This window comes from Amblyomma maculatum, chromosome 11, assembly GCF_055883805.1.
Source record: "Amblyomma maculatum isolate TAMU_Amacu chromosome 11, ASM5588380v1, whole genome shotgun sequence".
Classification (NCBI taxonomy): domain Eukaryota; kingdom Metazoa; phylum Arthropoda; class Arachnida; order Ixodida; family Ixodidae; genus Amblyomma; species Amblyomma maculatum.
Genome location: NC_139354.1, coordinates 104,326,391 through 104,332,597, shown reverse-complemented (window position 1 = coordinate 104,332,597; position 6,207 = coordinate 104,326,391). Strand labels below are relative to the sequence as shown.

The 6,207-nt window shown below is 49.1% G+C and overlaps 1 pseudogene; it reads right to left on the bottom strand.

Moving 5' to 3' along the window:
* Nucleotides 1-2,932: 2,932 nt before the first annotated feature.
* On the bottom strand, nucleotides 2,933-4,038 carry LOC146174543 (uncharacterized; annotated as a pseudogene).
* Between the last annotated feature and the right edge of the window lie 2,169 nt (nucleotides 4,039-6,207).

The following is a 6,207-nucleotide window of genomic DNA, read 5'->3' as shown; positions in this document are numbered from 1 at the left end:
CAGAAAGAAATGAATCAAACCGACTCCTCCGCTTTTTAAAGAAAAAAATAAATTCGTTCGCCTCGTCTTTTCCCAGGTCGAAGTCCAACGAAAAACCGCAAACACACGAATTTTTTGAATGGCAGTTCGTGACGCACATAGAACATTCATTACATACCATATCTTTGAAATAAAAAAAACATTGCAGATGAACGCGCGTGAAAAGATTGACAGTTGCCTTCCCTGCCATGCTTCCGCTTTCTCTCGCACTCTATTTGTTTCTTCCTTCCAATGTAAGCTAGGATCGCGATAACATTGTAGGGGCACACCCAGATACTGCATTGGCACGGAAGACCATTGCAATCGGGAGAAAGAAGCCGGTTCAGCATCCCATAAGCCGTGCCAAAATCCGGAGCTTTTTTCCCAGTTAACCCGACATCCAGTCTGGTCACAAAACTTTTCAACAACGTTAACCAATTCACAAATGCTCTCTCTGTTTTCACAAAATACTGCAATGTCGTCCATGTATGCAAGTAGCTTCACATGCGCCGATTGAAGCTTGAAACTCGAGATGCATTCATTATTGAGAATGGCCAAGCATAATGGCTCGAGATAGGCTGCAAAAAGCAGAGGAGAGAGTGGGCATCCTTGCCTCACCGAAGAACGCACTGCGAGACTGTCAGTGAGATCGCCATTCACTATAATGCGCGTCGAGCAGTTTGCGTACGCCATTCTCACTCTCTCCACGATTACCGAGCCCAGGTTACAATGCTCTAGAATGGAGAAAAGGATGTCGTGTGATACGCGATCGAACACTTTTTCCAAATCCAGCTGAATCATGGCAGCCTGACTTCCAAGCGTGTCTACACATTCCAGTACGGTTCGTGCCGCATGTATATTTGTGGCGATGCTGCGACCTCTTATGCCGCACGTTTGGTGCGGTCCGACTAATTTGGCTACTACACTCTGCAATCTCTTCGCTAAAACCTTCATGAAGATTTTGTAATCAACATTTGTCAGGCTTATTAGCCTATAGGACTTCACCAACAGGCGTTTCTTCGGATCATCAGTTTTTGGAATAAGTACGATGTGTGACGTAGTAAATGATAATGGCACTTGTTTGCGTTCGTAGGCTTCTCTTATCACTTCCAACATAAGGCTGGAAACATGGTTTTTAAATGCTTTGTAAAAGGAGGCGCTCAGCCCATCTGGTCCAGGGGCTTTCCCACATGGGAGGTCATCTATGGCCCTTTCTATCTCTTGCAATGTAATAGGCATTTCAAGGCTCTCTTTCACATGATCTTCGAGCGTTGGCATTAGCCGTAAATATTCTTTTGGAAACCCTTCACTATGTTCGCGCGTATTACTCAGACGCTCAGCAAAATGTTTCAGAATCGCACACTTTATATCTTTAGCATCGTTTGTAATCTGCCCTTCATGTCTTATTTGCCTGATTTCCTTCTGGCAAGCATACCTTTTTTCATCTGATTGCGCTCGCTTTGTCGGCGCCTCGCCAGCCCACAGTTTATCGCTTCTTGCACGTATAACCGCGGCTCTGTACTTCTCAGCGTCGATTCTTTCTAAATGAGATTTCACATCTCTTATTTGCTTCGTGAACTTTCCTGGCGCACAGCTTTCCATGCACAACAGGCACTCAAGTTGTCCATGAAGTTCCTTTTCTGTTTCTTTCTGTTTGTGCGGAATAACACTGCTCTTTTCTATTGCTTTTATCTTCACCTGCTCTTTAAATCTTTCCCATTTATCTGCATGGCTTTCTTCATGCACCTTAAGCAAACATTCCAAATCGTTCGTGATTGCCTTAACAAACTCTTCGTCCTCCAAAATTTTTTCGTTCAGTTTCCATAGATACCAGTTGAAAACAGATTTCTCAACCTTCATTCCAAAAGTCGCACTAACAAGGCAATGATCACTAAACGAAATAGGTTTTACATTATAGTCGGTACAGATTGGAACGAGATCAATAGATACATACAGCCTGTCTAGTCTCGCATGACTATCGCGTTGAAAGTGCGTGTATTCCGGACGGGTTCCAGCAGAAAACACATTTCCAATGTCTTCCAAGCAATAGTCATGCACCAATACATTCAACAGTTCAGGCTCTTGTCTTTCACTGGTCTAATCTTCACTCGATCAGTAGCAGCACACACACAGTTAAAATCGCCCAATACAAGCGAAATTTTGTCACATTTCAAGTACGGCTCGACTGAATAAAAGAAGTTTTGACGATCACTTTCAACATTGGGGCGTACATACAGACAGCACGCCAAAATAAATTTGAGAACAAAAAGTCAACAACCAAGAGTCGGCCACTTTCGCATGCAAATACGCAGTGTACGCTTATACCCAAAGTATTGCGAATGAAAAGAAGGCATCCGCTTGGTGCCCCCACAGAGTGACAAACACACACATCAAAGTTTGCATGGAAAACAGACACCATGCGATCTGCATGGTCCTGAGATTCTATCTTCGACTCTTGAACGGCTAATAAGTCTTCATTATCTTGCAGCAGGCGATTCAACTGGCATTGCCGCCTTCGGGCTCCAAGCCCTCTAAAATTCAAGGTTGCTACACGTAATGGGACATCTAGCTTAATTGCTATTCATCTAGAGAAAAAGGCGGCCGATCCATGCGATGCCTACCTCAATCGTCCATGTTGCTCTGCTTGTCCGAGGTTCCAAAGCGTACGTGCTCGTATCCGGCCTCCCAAAGGGATGTCTGAATGCGTACTGAGGCGTGCCTGACCCCCGCACTTGCCACCTTCCATGAACACAGTCAAAGAGCCAAAGCCGAAAACAGGCTATGACGGCTGACGCACCCCCTGCACTCACATGCATTAGGTCACGTCCAAACTACGGAGGCGGTTTCCCCGCCTGCCGCGTCTCGGACGAAACGTTCATCCGAGGCCTCAGCGTCGAACGTCGAACCCCCGGTGCTTTCGATGGCGGCTCGTCACTGCCACCACCAGGCTGCAGATCCTCACCGGCGCTCTCATCATGGGGCCGCTTCCCAACGGGTAGGCCGCTTACTCCTGCGTTGAAGTCCATAACTTCGGAGTTGGGAGACTCCGCGCTGCTTGGCTTTCGAGCACAGGTTATCTGGCGTCCGCCACGCTGTTACTTGCGTCCAGTTGGGAACCATTCTCCACTGGTGCAGAATCCGCTGTCGCAACGGCCGTGGACGTCCTCCTCATTGTCAAAGGGGTCAACACAGGCCCATCATTCCTTGCCGGTTGCCCGGTTGTTTTGGCTGCCTCTTCCGCGTCCGCCTCATCCATCAGATGCTCGGAAAAATCTTCGCTGTTCCCAGGTCCAGCGATGCTTGCGTAGCTGCGAGAACACTGCCCTTCTTCGTGGCCAAAACGACGGCATGCTCCACAACGCGGAACCTTACACTCTCGGCGAATATGGCCGGTACTTCGACACCGGAGACATAACGGAGGCCTTCCAGGTACTACGACGAGCGCCAACTCACCGCCGACGTTCAGCTGGTGCGGCAAGTCGTCCAGTTTGACCCCCACTTTCATCTTCAAGGTGACAACCTGCTAGTTGAACCCTTATCCGATATGCCATGCACGCGCCAGCGCTCCCTGGCCACTTCGGAAACCTTTCCATACGGCGCGAAGGCCACACGCACATCTTCATCCGGAACGTTGTGAAGCAACCAGTGGAGCTTCAGCCTCACATCCTGGTTAGCGGGATCAATAACGAGGCAGCGACGTTGCTTCACACACAACTCACCCACTCCTGCAATCTTCTTCACAGCATCCGCGTCTTTCATAGTGATGGCCCAGACGTGTCTCATGCGATACGCCCCCATGGCGATAACGTCAGGGAGCAGCGAACGCTGAGCCAACGCGTCTCGGAAATCTTCCACCCGGTACGGGCGGGCCCTGATATCCGCGTGCAAAAAAACTGTGTTTAACACAAAACGCCCTGTTGGAAGACTTGGCAGAACAACCTGGTAGCCATTATTCTGTTCCATAGCCCTGTTACCGCGGCCCGACATGGCCGCTGAAGCCGCTCCTGCGGAGGCCTGCATCCTGCGTCCGTTCACTGGCGTGGCCGGAAGCAGAATGTCACTCAGCCACGAGTTCGATGCTTGAAAGCGGTACAAAAGCGCTTCAAGTGAATGCGGTGTTGCCTTAGAAACGTGCCGTAGAACGTTATACTGCGGTGTATATCGGTAATTATGAGCATGTTACTTACAGAAGTCGCAGTTACACGAGTAGCGAAGTACGTTTCCGCTACATTTCTTCTGCGCTCTGCGCACATGCGGAGCCATCTTGCGGCAAACACAGAAGAACCCCTCCTCGCAATGTGCGGCGCTGCCGCGACACGTGGCGCGCCACTCGCCCTTGACGTTTCGCCGTGCACCCTCACAGATTGTAGAATTAAGCGTCTTTCCTTTCGTTAGATCACTATCTTCGCTCACCCGCTTCTTCCCTTCGGGCCGCGCGGGTACCGATGCGAGGATGCCCCAATACCCTTGCGTTTAAAAGTTTTCGCTATCGCGTTCCACTCTTGAAGGCGAAGCTTAAGCGTCCTCCAATTTTTTTTCCCCGTCTTCCTACAGCCACAACAACAACAGTGGTAAGAGACCCGACTACTGTGCCGGAGTACCCGGGTTCGAACCCGACCTCGGAGGCTGCGTTTCGATGGAGGCGAAACGAAGAGGCGTCCATGTGCTGTACGATGCCAGCGTATGTTAAAGATCCCCAGGTGGTCGATTGATTGAATAACTATTTTATCAGGGTAGCCCTCCACTACAGCTCCTCCTCTTTCTTTCCATTTTCACTCCCACTTCATCCCTTCCCTTACGGCGCGGAGCAGGTGTTCAAAGAGCAAGTGTGACCGATAGTGCGCCTTTCCCCTCCTGTGAACCATTTTATATTATTATTAATATTATAGATATTATTATTATTAATAAAGCATGTCTGCCTGGCGTGGCCCCCTGGTGGGGCGACGCTCTGGGCACACGAGACAAGCGCCAGCTGCGTCTTCTTGTCTGAGCACGTAAGAAGATGGTCTCAGCTCTCTTCGGAGGGAGCTGGCAGTAGAGTAAGAGGGGTGGGGGTCTTCCCCTACATCCCCAAACGGTGTGTGCCAAGTGGCCTTTACTGCACAGTCACAATTGGGTGGGCTTAGGAGAGCAGCAATGATGCAGACGTTGCTTAAACCGTTCGTTTTCATTACCCAATTGCTGGTCGTCCCCTCCCCGTGGTATGCTGCCTTTCTTCAAGTGCCCTTGGAAACGCCGACACTGCTATCCATCGACGAAAGCCCTTACTCTGCCCCAGCAGCCTGTGGAATACCAGTTGTCGTTTCACCGCCCCCCATCGTTGGAGCAACACCAGGGCTCTGGCAGTACAAGATAACCGCATCAACAGTGACAGCGGCGACACTACCTTTGAATTACCTGTTCTCAAGCGCGCACACCAGTGGGCGTGGGAGAGCGGCAAGGATGCAGACGTCGCTTAAACCGTTCGTTTTCATTACCCATGTTAGTCACTGTTATCCCCTTTATTCTAAACGCACGAACAATAGGTGTTTTCTGGCTCATCCCATGCTCACAAATATTGTCATAATTTGTTGCTGAATGTGTGGATTTAGCTACGTTACTTTTGATGTCGGGTAGCGTTGAACTCAACCTCGGCTCTCCGGTGAATGATGGTGACAATTTTAGCAGCCATAAAATCCTTGGCAAATACAATGGAATCACGTCACGCAGAAGTAATGTTGACTTTTATTGAGGTGAAAGCCAGTCAAAAAATTCTCGAGGAACGTGTTTCCAATATTACCGCGAGGCTAGCAGCACTTGAGACCAGAGTGGACTCGCTGGAAGGGCTTCCCAATATTGCGGAACTTAACCGCGTGGTCACTGAAGCTGTTCAAGATCAGACATCCACGATCCAGTCTCGTTCCGATGAGTATGAAGATCGGTCACGCCGAGATAATTTAATTTTCTATTGATTTGAAGATGAACCAGATGAGAGTTGGGCCCAAACCGAACAAAAGTACGTTCATTCTTGACTGATATTCTCTTTGCAACTGAGTCATGAGGCAATATCCCGCGCACATAGATTAGGGCCATTCCTAGCAGCCAAAACCCGTTCGATAAATGTTAAGTTTCTTTCGCCCAAGACAAAGGACCACATCCTATCGAAGAAGTCGAAACTAAAAAACCGCCACATCTCTGTCCAAGAGATTT